This window comes from Otolemur garnettii, unplaced genomic scaffold, assembly GCF_000181295.1.
Source record: "Otolemur garnettii isolate 467f Iridium unplaced genomic scaffold, OtoGar3 scaffold00123, whole genome shotgun sequence".
In the NCBI taxonomy this organism is placed as follows: Eukaryota; Metazoa; Chordata; class Mammalia; order Primates; family Galagidae; genus Otolemur; species Otolemur garnettii.
The window spans coordinates 5,855,102-5,867,934 of NW_003852518.1; the positions used below are offsets into that span (position 1 = coordinate 5,855,102).

General features: G+C 55.6%; 1 protein-coding gene across 1 annotated transcript in view; it reads right to left on the bottom strand.

Annotated features, from left to right (window-relative positions):
- Window positions 1-12,827, bottom strand: part of ADCY1 (adenylate cyclase 1) — a 156,298-nt gene extending 143,471 nt beyond the window's left edge. The window contains exon 1 of the mRNA XM_012810057.2: window positions 12,305-12,827. The gene's annotated coding sequence lies outside the window, so the exon portion shown is untranslated. The remainder of the gene's footprint in view (window positions 1-12,304) is intronic.
- Between the last annotated feature and the right edge of the window lie 6 nt (window positions 12,828-12,833).

A 12,833-nucleotide genomic window follows, 5' to 3' on the forward strand; every position in this document is an offset into this window, starting at 1 on the left:
GCTATGTTCTGTGCTCAGAATCACCAAACCCCTGGATGTGTGGAAAGGGTCAGGCTTGGAGGTGGGAGCTGGTGCCACTGCACACATGGGGTACTGGAGCCACTGGAGCTGAGCTGGTGCAGGCCAAAGAGGGCCCAGCATGGGAGTCCACCACCCACCTTTAAAATAAAACCTCTAATTAAGAACAAAACCTCCCTTTGAGACGATCCACATCTTAGCCTCCTTTCTACCATGGTTACCTTCCAGAACACAATGGGCTTAGATTACAAGCATATGGCAAGGGATTCATGGGAGGGGACACAGAACAGCTGCTGGGGCATCTCAACAAGATGCCTGCCCTTCCCATGTACATCATAGCCCATCCGCATGGGTGGCAGGCCATGGGGGCTCCGAGGAGAGCTGCTGGGCCCCTCATCTCTGTCCTGCACAGAGGGGACCTGAGAGCTCCCCCAGCCTCTGGGGAGGCCCCGCTTACAGGGAAACCCTGCCCTCAACTCCCTATTTCTATGAGTGACAAGTCTGTCCATGCTAGAAAGGGGGCCTTCAAGGACTGCTATTAGGATATCTGAAGGGAACCCTCATCAATAAAACAGACTCTCCTGTGAGAATATTCAGACCCCTAAGGGCCCCAAAAGGCTCCTCGGCCAAACCCCTCTGTAAGCTGGGACTGCCTCCCCTCAGGAGGACCTATCAAGGGGGCTGTTGACAAGGGACTGGGAGGGAAAGGACATTAGGGGGGGACTGTGCCCCTCACCTACCCGGGAGCCATTGGGGGGTACTGTGCCCCTCACCTACCCGGGAGCCACTAGGGGGGGACTGTGCCCCTCACCTACCTGGGAGCCATTAGGGTGGGACTGTGCCCCTCACCTACCGGCAGCCGTTAGAGGGGGACTGTGCCCCTCACCTACCCGGGAGCCATTAGGGGGGGACTGTGCCCCTCACCTACCTGGGAGCCATTAGGGGAGGACTGTGCCCCTCACCTACCGGCAGCCGTTAGAGGGGGACTGTGCCCCTCACCTACCCAGGAGCCATTAGGGGGGGACTGTGCCTCTCACCTACCTGGGAGACATTAGGGGGGGATTGTGCCCCTCACCTACCTGGGAGCCATTAGGGGGGGACTGTGCCTCTCACCTACCCGGGAGCCATTAGGGGGGGACTGTGCCCCTCACCTGCCTGGGAGTCAGGGCTCTCCCACCCAGACCAGGTACCCCCACATCTTCCCAAACCCAGCATCCTCACCCACCAACAGCATCTGCTCATGCAAACATACCACCCAGAGTTTGGGACTTTTGATTCTCCCAGGAAGCACTCTAAACTCATGGCCAATGGGGCGTTTGGATCCCCATGCCTGGCCCAGTACAAGATGGTGCTAATGTGGCTTAGCATGTGTGACAGGACAGAAGATGTGGGCCAGGATCACCAGGAGCTCCCTAGAGACCATGGCCTAGTGGTTGCAGGATCCTGGGAGAGGGGAAGCCTCACTCCCACCCCACCCTGCTGGCTGGATATCCCTGAAGCAGTGGAAGCAGCCTGGTCCAGGCCATCCACATTCCCCTACCACACCCACCAACCACATACCAGGGCCACACATTGCCTCCCTCAGGGCAGGGCACGGGTTGGGGGGAGTGGGATTCTGGTCTTGCAGTCTGGACACACTCACTGGCCCTCATCCCAGCCAAGGTCTCCGTACCAAGACCACACCCTGCCCCACCCCTACCTTCTACCTGCACCACCTCTCTGAGCCACATTCTTTCCCTCTGCCTGAAGGGGTAGCTGACAATCATAATACCTACCATCTGAGCTTATCATAGAGATTGAAGAAGTAATCCAGAAAACAGCACCCAGAATCAGCACCTGGAAACACCCTGGAGAAGCCTCTATGAGACTGAGCAGCCAGGTAGGCAGAGTCAAGAAGAGAAGGGCTGCCTGGGAACCAGGGCTGAGGGAGGCTGAGCCCTGGCACGCTCTGGGATGCAGCTAGAGGAAGCAGGGCCCGTCTGCAGGCCTTAGGACATTTCTATTCTCCTGTGCAGCACCTGTACACATGGCCAGAAAAGGTTTCTCACTGCAAGAGGGGAGAGGAGGTCACTGGGCTGACATCACTCTCAGTTACTAGACTAGCATCCTTGAGGAGCCCTGAGACCTATTCCCAGAGATATCCAACAGTCCTTGCAGAAACTTCTGTCTGATCTGAGACTATCAACCTACGCCCCCAGATACCTACCTCACTTCCCCCAAGCCATGTCTGGGGACAGCTGCTACTGCCCAAGCCAGAACCCGCAAGTCCGCTGCCCACCTCTCTCTGACTCCTTCATGCCTTTATCAGTTCCTATCTGATAGCCCCATGCCGCCCACTTCTCTCCACGCCACTGTCCTGTACCACCTACAACCTGGCTGCAGCAAGAGTCCCCCTCAGGCAGACCCTCTCAACAACCCCAGCTCTGGACAGAGCCCCACTCCGTAGCTCACCGGGGACTGCCAACCCCCAGGCTTTCCTCTGACCCTGTCACTCGCCATGCCTCCCTGTGTGCAGGGTGTACAGCACATGTATGTACATGCATGCACATGCACAGGAGCACACGCCAGCCCTGCCTGGCACACAGCCCTGGGCAGAGCACGCTCTCAGGCACATTCCCTTCACAGCAGCCTCAGCCAGACAAGGTGCTCCTCCATTCACAGAGCAGCCTTCTGACCCCAGGACTGGGCTAGACAGTCCCCTCACCTGTGACACCCCAAGATCAGCCCTCTTGTGTATGAAAATATCTCTGTTACACTTGTTCCTGTTTTCAACCTGCTGCTACCTGGGCTGCCCCAGCACAGGGCACCAACACCAAGCATAGGTGGCATTCAAGCTACCTGTGGGGATAGAAGAACTGGTGCCAGGCTACCCTAGAAACAGCCTCCTCTGGAAGACAGTAGAAAGGTGTGGACGCAGGGCCTGCTGGGGTGCTTTCTCACATGAACCTGTGGTCACAGGCCAGCAGAGGAGCTGACCCCTCACACACTTCCTGCCCAGCTTTGGCTACATTCTTGTTGATAAATCCAGGGACTGCCATCGGGCCATGTCATTTCCTAAGCATCTGGTCCATGAGGTGGCCCTTCTGCTCTCCTCTCCAAGTGAGGCCTCAGTGGGACACAGTTCAGTCCTGGCGTGGTGCTGGACAGTGGCTGGGAGCTGGCTGTGACATCATTCTCTCTCTAAACTATGGCTGCTGCTTCAATACTGCACACAAGAGTGTTCTTAAATTAACATAATTGCTTGTTAGCTTTTGTTAATAAAAATGCTTTAGAATTAGCAACATTTGGAAGGGGACCTGCAGAATGCTGATAATTGTAGGAGCTGGAAACAGGTACTCAAGGAATCACTGTGCTGTCTCTACTTCTATGTAGTTTTTCAAATTTCCATAAAAAACATAAAATTAAAACAAGTTTTTAAAATATCTGTCAGGTTCTCCCTGAGTTTCTGTGGTCAATTTCTTCAGCTTTTTTTGAGACAGAGTCTCACTATGTCACCCTGGGTAGAGTACCATCACATCACAGCTCACAGCAACCTCAAACTCTAGGGCTTAAGTGACTTTCTTGCCTCAGCCTCCCAAGTAGCTGGGACTACAGGCTCCCACCACAATGCCCGGTTATTTTTTGGTTGCAGTTGTCATGGTTGTTTAGCAGGCCCAGGTTGGGCTCAGATCTGCCAGCCCTGGTGTATGTGGCCAGTGCCCTACTCACTGAGGTATGGGCGCCGAGCCTGCGGTCAGTTTCCAATGCATGAAGCTATGGTCATCAGACCCAGAACAGATTCCCATGGGGACCTACAGCTTCCTGGGTAGCCCTCAGCAGCTCAGTTCTAAGGGGAAACCCTGGGCAGCCTGCTCCTCACAATGCCCCTCTTTCGCACGCCTGGCCTCTCCTTCCTGATCTTCGGATAAGAGGGAGAGAGGAAACAGTGTCATAGAGACAGACACCAGTGGAAAAGGAGAGAGAAGGGCAGAGAAATCAGGAAGACAGATGTAAGTCCCCAGGCAGCTGAACACCCTGGGGACAGCGCCCATCAAAGCCGAGCTACTCCGAACATGCCTAACACATCCCTGCCTGGAGGATCAATGAATGACACAGTGACCATCTGAGACTCCCTGAGAGGGAGACTCAGCTCCAGGACTTCAGAGCAGCCCCCTTCTAGCTTTCAGGAAACACTGAAGCCTGGAGATCAAAGCAGATCTCACCATCCTTCTAATCTAGGGAGAGGGCATCATTCTAGGGCCTGTGCAGCCTTCGGCACAAGGCCAGAGCTGGGGTGCTAGGTGGGCTTCCATCCGCCTTGCCCAGGGAATCCCCCATGCCCTACACCTCCTTCCTGGGACTGGAGACTACACATGGCAGGAGGGAGAGGTGGGGCCCCCTTAGTAATGTAACACAGAAGACTCCCATGCCACACTGAGAAAGGGGCCCAGACAGCCCTGAAGAGGACACAGGGAGATGAAGGATTGAAGAGGACAGAGGAGGAAGGCTGGGAGGAAGGAGGACAGGAGGAATGGGGCAGTGGAGGAGCTGCCCGAACCCAAGTGCTTGCCTTGGCCTCTACTGGAGAGGGGCGAGGCTGAGTGGTAAAAAGACCCCTCCCTCCCCTGTAAAAGGTCTGGGGTCCCAGACTGGTCACTTCCCCCACAGCTGTCTAGTTCCATGTGGACATGCCCACCCTCCCACTAGCCCTCACTCCTGAAGCCTGGTCTCACTTCACAAGCCAGACTCTGAGACTACCAAAGGTCATGGAGCTGGAGGCGCAGGGCCCTCTGCCATGGCACTGCTGAGACTCAGAGACCAGGATGGCATGTCTACCCAGAAAGAGGTATGTACGAATAAATGTGGTGAATGTGTGAGCATGTGTGAGTGCACATTCATTTATAAGTGTGCATGTGGGTATGTTTATGTATGCATGAGTGTGTATTAGTTGAGTACACTGAGTGTGTGCATGTGGGAGCTAGCTGTGAGAATAAAAATGAGTGTGAGAGTGTGTGCGGGAGGGTTGGTGTGGGTGGATCTGAGTGCTATGAGTGTGAGTGTGCACTGGGGTGCGAATGTATTTATGTGAGCATGTGTATGAAAATGAGTGTGAGGATATGCACGTGTGCACGTGTGTGTGCACGCAGGTATGTATGCGATGTATGTTTATGTGTGTGGGTGTGTGCATGTGTGTGTGCGTGTGTACACATGTATATGAGCATATGGATACAACTCACACCCTCCAGCATGCTATAACAGTGCCCTAGAGCAGACGTCCTCACACTTTTTAAACAGGGGGCCAGTGCATTGTCCCTCAGACTGTTGGAGGGCTGGACTATGGGCCCCGGGATGAGTCGGCTGCTAAGCAGGACAGGTAGCACACCCAGCAGGCTTGTGCTAGGCGGGCTGAATGTGGCCCATGGCCGTAGTTTGAGGACATCTGCCCTAGAGAGCGGAGAGTCTCTTCCCATTACCTTACTCAGCCCCTGAGAGTACAGGGAGGAGCCAGTGGCCAAGGGAACAGGGTCTCCCCTACCCAGTGGTCACATGTAAGGGGTTGGGTGGCCAGGCTGCTTCTCCCCCTCAAAGCCCTGGCCCTGATACTTCAGCTCCCATGCTGCTTGGGACTGGATACACTGGCTGCAAAGGGGCCAACTGGCAGAGAAACTCAGCATGAACAAAGCTCCTGCTCCCTGAGTTCCAGGTTCTCTTCCAACACCTGAATCAAGACCAGCACCTCACTTTGACTTTTTAGGCTCACTAATGAGGGATCAACCAGGAGGCCACTGGCTCCATACAGCTAGTGACAGTAAAAGGCAGCGCCTGTGTCCCAGAGCCAGAACAGTACAGGAAGACAGGAGAACCGCCCAGGTACAATCCATACACAGTAGCTGGAAGGTGCATCTGTTCCACAAAAGCACAGGAGGGAGCTACTGTTCCCGCTGGCAATGGGGGAGACTGCAGCTTGGGGATCATCTCGTGCCCAAAGTCACATACCACACACCCAAAGGCTCCCCTCTGAGTTAGAAAATGGTCCAAGGATGTTACTGGGCATGTGGGCCACTCCACTGTATTCCCATCAACCCAAGGAGACTCTGGCCTTCCAGATCTCAGAAATGTGACAAAAAAGGGACATTGGTCTAAAACTACCATGAGCTCCTGGAAAGGGCACTCTGACAGCTTTGACAGCAGGTGGGAACAGTGGCAAGCAGACATCTCCCACAAATGCCTGCTAAGTGGTCACCTCTGGTCTCCTCCTAGCGCCTCCGGCTCACTCTTGCTTCCCTCTTTGAGACCACGCTCTACACTGTGCTCAGAAGAGGGCACATATCCTCAGTGTGGCTTTGCTCCTCTCTCACTCCAGCAGCCCCTGGGCCTGGGCCTGGGCCTGAGCCTGGGGTCTAGGTTGAGCCATTCCTCGGGGGGGGGGGGGCTGCCTCCAGCTGTTCTGTCTGGTTTGTCTCCTGTGCACATCTTTAAAGGTCAAACAAACATCCCACCCAGCATGGGATGCAGTCCCAGTTACTGACCAATCTCTCCCCCACAGACTAGAACCTCCTGGAGAAAGGAGAAGTCTTGTTTCCTTCATATCCCCAGCTCGGTCTGGCACCCAAACACTGTCAGATCATGGGAACTATCTCAGGGAAGCATAGGCAGCCCCCAGAAGCTGCAGACTCCTCACCATCACCTCTGCTCAAGCTCTTCTCAGGCCCTCAGGCCCTCAAAGAAGGGCCCTTCTCAGGGCCCATCCAGCCCTCAGCCCACTCCCCATCAGTGGGACTAGACTCCAACACAGGCACAGTCTGGGACTCCTTCCGCAGTAATTTCAATTGGGCACAGTGGTGGGGGGTGCAGAGAGGAGCACTCGGACTCCACCTCACAGGTGAAGCAGATGGGAACCCTGGTCCAATGCCCAGGATGATTCTCTCTCACCCTTGACCAGACCTATTTCCTACTCACCCTCATCCTACCACCCAAACATGGGCAATTCTGGAAGCTTTGAAAGTTAGAGTCCACTGCCCTTGGAGCATGACACAGGAGGTATGAGGGAAATGGGCCAGGGCTATGGAGAGGGAACTAGGGAACCATGTACCCTAGGAGAGAAACTTGGGGGTGGGTTCCAGGATACTAAGTGGATACAGGGCCTGGAGTTGGAAGGAGCAGGGAGGCTAGAGAGGTAAATGTAGCAGGACAAAGCCAGCAGTGGGGAGCACAGTAGTGCGGGAGGAGTGCCCAGGGCAGTCACAAGACTGGCCTCAGGAAGAGTGTCCAGCCAAGGACAAGGATACTACCTGTGGGTGTCACTTCTCCTCACACCCAGGGACAGGAATGCCCACTCCACACCCAGCTTAGCCCTTACACTCACCTAACACCTTCCCTGACCGCCTTGACTCTGACCCTGACCCTGCTCCTGTCCCTGTCCCTATAGGCACCCAGGTCAGCCAAAGCAGGTTGATGCACAGGCTGGTAAACACAGCCATGGTAACAGGACCAGGCTGGAGACCAGTGGGTAGATGGGGACAAGTGGGAGGGGCTGACTGGAGGAGGAGCCAGTTGGGGAGCAGGGCCACTGGGGAGGAGGGGCCAGGCCAAGAGAGTGGGGCCCAGCCAGGGGAGGGGCTACCCTGGGGGAGGGGGTAGCAAAAGAGGAGGACCTAGTGGAGAGAGGGCCCCCCCTGCGGGATGTGGAGAGGGAGGCGCTTGGGGTAAGACTCCCCTAGTAAAGCAAGTATCCATGGTGGGAGATGGTATGCTGAGCAGTGGGCGCAGCACGTGCAAAAAGGTGTACAGCTTGACTTCGTCAACGCACACCTGGGTCACAGGCTCTGACAAGAACAACCAGGTCATCCAGGGCCCTGCGCCCTGCAATTACGTTCGTTGTTTTACCTCCAAGCAATTCCTGGTTCTGCACCAGAGCTCAGACAGAACTGGAGCTGCTCAGGGGAATTTCGGCTGACTCCCATTTCTTCGGGACAATTGTGTTTTCTGTTACCCTGCCTATGGCTTAGAACAAGGCAGAAACTGAAATATATTTCATTTACATTTATAAGCAACCAAATTTAAAACACATATTCTGCTCACTGCAATGGACTCTTACGACCTAAAAATTAAATAGAAATACAATAATTTTGACTAACGCTGGCCACATAATGGATATTTCGACATTGTATGACACGAGTAACACAGGGAGGATACTAGGAGCTGGTAAGGCTGTGTCGTGTGCCAAATGATACACTCTTGTCCTCCCAGGCAGGGCAGGAGGCGGACTCCTGTGAGTGGGGTGGGGACCTTGAGCCATGAGCCTGCCCTGTCCTGGCCTCACTTCTCTGGAGATTCCACCAGCAGGTCAAGCATGACCTCCTCCACCTCCTCCTGCACACTCCTGCCAACTGCTCCCACCCCTCAGGTGGGTCCCTGAGTGTACCAACATCAGGGAGCTCATCACCTCTTCCCCAAGCTGCCACCTCTGGTACTCTGTAATTACAGTCTGTAAGTAGCATCACTAGGGGCCCAGCCCAGACGTCTGACACATCCCCTCTCCCCCACATCTGGACACCCACCCTTCCTGCCCAGCTCTCCAGCCCACCCTGGCGGCCTTCCCACCTCCTGACTCTGAGCAGGCTGTGGATGCTCATTAGAGGATGCTTTCAGTCCGACAGTTGCTCAGCTAAATAAAAATGAATTGTATTTTGTTCAGCTACAACCAGTGGCCCAAAAACAAAGCACTGGAAAGGGGAAAGAATTCAGTTCTGGCCAACACTGAGCACATATTTATGGGCACCTCCTCAGTGTTGGGCTCAACTGGGCACAAAGCTGCCTTCCCCAAAGACCTATCTGTTCAGGGACATCCTCTGGAGCAGGAGCTGAGCATAGCTGCTGAATTCCACCTGTGCTAATAATTCCACCCGCTTCCTGAGTTCTCTCCTGTGCCTCCCAGAATCCTGGGCTGGTCTGAGTTCCACAGGGGAGGAATGGGGTACCCTAAAGCACATTCACTGCATTCTCTGAGCGTTGGACACCAGGAGCAGCACAAGAATGCTGCAGGAGACTCCAAGGGCCTCCCTGCAGAGGGACAGAGACTCTGGAAAAAGAACATAGGGCCTTGCTCCATAGCAAGGAACAGGGACCTGAACCCAGGCCTCAGTCCAAAATGCAGGCTTTCCTCAGAACCCCTCAGGACCATCTCCCGGACAAGAAGGCATCTGAGTTCCAGAGATAGGATCTGGGCTCTGCGCCTGTGGCTCAAGTGGCTAAGGCGTCAGCCACATACACCTAAGGTGTCGGGTTCAAATCCAGCCTGGGACCGCCAAAACAACAATGACAGCTGCAACCAAAAAATAGCCGGGCATTGTGGCAGGCGCCTGTGGGCCCAGCTACTTGGGAGGCTGAGACAGGAAACTCGCTTGAGCCCAAAAGTTGGAGGTTGCTGTGAGCTGTGATGCTACGGCACTCTACCCAGGGGGATAGCTTGAGGCTTTGTCTCAAAAAAAAAAAAAAAAAAAAAAAGATAGGATCTGAAGGGAGGGGCTCCTTTGCCAAAGGAGTTAACCTCACTCCGGAGCCAAAAGGCACCTGGTGCTGTCACTGGGCTCAGCACCAGGAGGCCACCATGAGGACCTCAGATCCTGAAGTAGCATCCTGCTGTTCCCCATCCCTGCACAGATTCTCTCACCTCCCTGTCTGCTCAGTCTGTCTTTGAGCCTCTTTGGGGGCGTCCACCACACAGCCCGCATGCTTCCTCCCCAGAATTGAGTACTAGAAATGTATTACTGTCAGCAGGTGACTGCCCTGCAGAGTGACAGGGGCCTGAATGAGAGGTGGGTGGTAACACAGTGAAGAGCAGCAGAGACAGCAATGCTTCCTAGCTGTGCATACCATCTTCCTCATTCATCTCAAGTACCAAGTTGCAGAGCTCATTAAGGACAGACTTCCCAGGCTCCTGGAATTCTCTAATTAGGAGAGAGAATCTCTGTGGGATCATAGACCCCTCCTGTATGTGTCCCTGCATTGCTGACTATCTACAGGGTGTCCATAAAGTTTGCATGCAATTTTAAATTGCACATGAACTTTATGGACACCCTGTATTTATCAGTGTCACTACTAGCTGTATAGAATGACATATGAACTTGAATAACAACATTCTAAAGAGACCAAATGATTTAAAAGTAGCAGAAGATTTCCAATAGGTGCTTTTCCAAAAACTTCTCACACTCACTACAACCCTGGTGGGGGTGATACGCCCTTTGAAAAGGAAAGGAACGTGAAGCTTGGTGAGGGAAGGGTTTATTATTGCCCAGGAAGTCAATGCTAGTAGCAGGGAAACCCAGATGTCAGCTCCCTAAGAATCCTTGCTCCTAGGATGGCTTCCTCCCCCCCATCCCCCACCCCCGGTCACAGTAACAAGGGTTTGTCTTACCCCAGGGGAGGGCAGAGCTCTCTGTAGGTCAGAGGCACCTTTTCAGACTCTCACCTTACTCTCTTTTTTAACCTTTAATTCTAGAAAAGGAATGACTAGAGGCTATATAGGAAAATTCTTTATTTAAAAAGGAAAAGACAATAATACAGCCTTTTATTGCACCAGCTGACTCCCTGGTATATATAGAGTGAATGCAGTGTGTGGCTAAGATCCCTGAGCTTGCCAGGTGACCAAAATCAGCCCCTGGCATCTAGCAGGAGTGGGAAGTCTTCTTTTGGATACTGGTTTGGCTGTGGGGGTCAGCATGAGGCCCAGGTGAAACACAGAGGCATGGGGTGCCCAGGGGGTGAGGAGGCACAGAGTGTCCCCTGAGAAGGATCAGGCAAGGCCCACATGCTACCCACAAGAGGCAGTGGGAGAGCCTGCTGGAGAACCCTGCCCTCTTCCCTCCCTGGGGCTTGCAGTTCTCAGCTATTCCCCCTTTCCCTGCCTGTATCCCAGCCTCTTTGTCTCTGGTCTTCACCTTCTTCTCTTTCTCTCTTCCTCCACCTCCCAACCCCCTCTTTTCCAGATCAGCTCCACACACTCCCTCTTTTCCTCCCAGCTCCTGCCCATGGATTTCAGCACATGCTGGTCTCTCTCTTGCCCTAAAACACAAGCCCAGGGATGTATGTGTCTCTGTGCCAGGCTGTGCATCCCAGGCCCGCCCCCTGAGTGTGCGCTGCCCCTGGCATCACAGTCTGGGGACACCTCCCTAGGTCCCTGAATGTTGGTCCCATTGATCCCCCAGGCCAAACTCACCCCCTCCCCGCTATTCTTCCCTAATCTCTATCTGTTTCCCTCTGTCCAGCTTTCCCTATGACCCCTTCTCTCTCTCCCATTTGCTCAGACCACTGCCTCCTTTCCTTATATGGGTTCCCCCACCCCATCCTATTTCCATCCCCCTCCTGGCAAATTGCAGCCAGAGGCAGAAAGAAGATCCTGGGAGTGGGGCGGGGGCGGCCATCCAATACCTCTCGCACACCACCACCACCACTCCCCAAAGGGCGTTGGGTAAGGGGAAGCGGCTAAAGCCTGGCGGGACAAACCGCCCCCCCCCCCCCACCGCCCCGAGGTCCACAAACCCCCGAGGTCCACTTCCACCTCTGGCAGAGGGAGAGGCTGAGATCCTGAGAAAAGCTTGAGGAAGGCAAACGGTGTCTCCGTCCTTGCAACCATCTCACCCACCTGACTGGGAAGACAGTGACAAAGTTCTGGCGCTGCAGAGGCAGGGTCAGGGAGACCGCGGAGCTAGGGTGCCAAAGACTAGACTGTTTGACCTTGGCAAACCCTGCTTCTTCTGGGCTGGAGCTGGGTCCACAATGGGGTGACCAGGGAGAGGGAAGGGACCAGAGTCCGTCCTTACCGCCTACATAGACCCCTCGGGTCCGCGCTCCGGGAGCTCGAGAGAGGAGCCCCAGGCTGTGCGCACAGTGAGCTAGGGAGCCCGACCGGAGCCCTCGCTCCTCGTGCACTTTCAGACCCTCTAGGGGGACAGGTGCATCAAAAGAGCTGCGGACCCCTCTGGTACACGCTTGGCGGCTCACCAACTGCCTGACCTTGGGCCAGTCTTTTTCCTCTCCACGCCAATCTCCAGTCAGTCTCCACACTCCACGCCCAGGGGCGCTCTGTGGAATGTAACTCTGAAGAGAGTCGTGGCCCAAGGGGGCCAGCCCTGACGGCGTCCTCAACTCGATGAAGTGACCTTGAACACCACCACCCCCGGCCTGGGCCTCAGTTTCCCCACCCGCCCTGATTGGGGGGGGGGGAAGCGCCCGACTCCGAGTGCTCCTGGTCCCTCCCGGGCGGGTGTGTCTGAGACCAGATGGGGGCACGCGCCGCAGGACTTACCGTCCTCCAGAGACGTGGGCGCTTGGCGGGGACCAAGGTGGCTGTGACCAGCAAGTGCGAGGCAGCCACCACGAGCCCGAAGCCGACGGCCAGCAGGCTGCGCACGGGCAGCAGAGCATAGGACACGAAGGTGACCAAAAGGAGCTGCCAAACACCCTGTTCCGCGGTCGCCGGCCCCCCAGCGGTCCCGGCGGGACCCCGGGCGGGGCCGCCCAGCGCGAAGGGGCAGCAGAGCAGCGCGAAGGTGAGGCTGAAGAGCAGAGCCAGCTGGCCGACCTGCTGCAGCTGGGGCACCTGCAGGGACCGGACGTTGGTGACCACCAGCAGCGCCAGGAACAGGACGCAGTGCACCGGGTGCGAGCCCTTGGCCAGGCCGGGCGCCGGCCCTGGCGCGCCCAGCAGCTCGGCCAATGCTAGCGCGCCCGCCAGCAGACTGAGCACCACCAGCGCCTTCAGCGTGGCCGCCTGCTCCAGCCGCAGCGTGTAGCCGCGGAACAGCGCCTCCAGCTCGGGGCAAGCGAACTCCTCG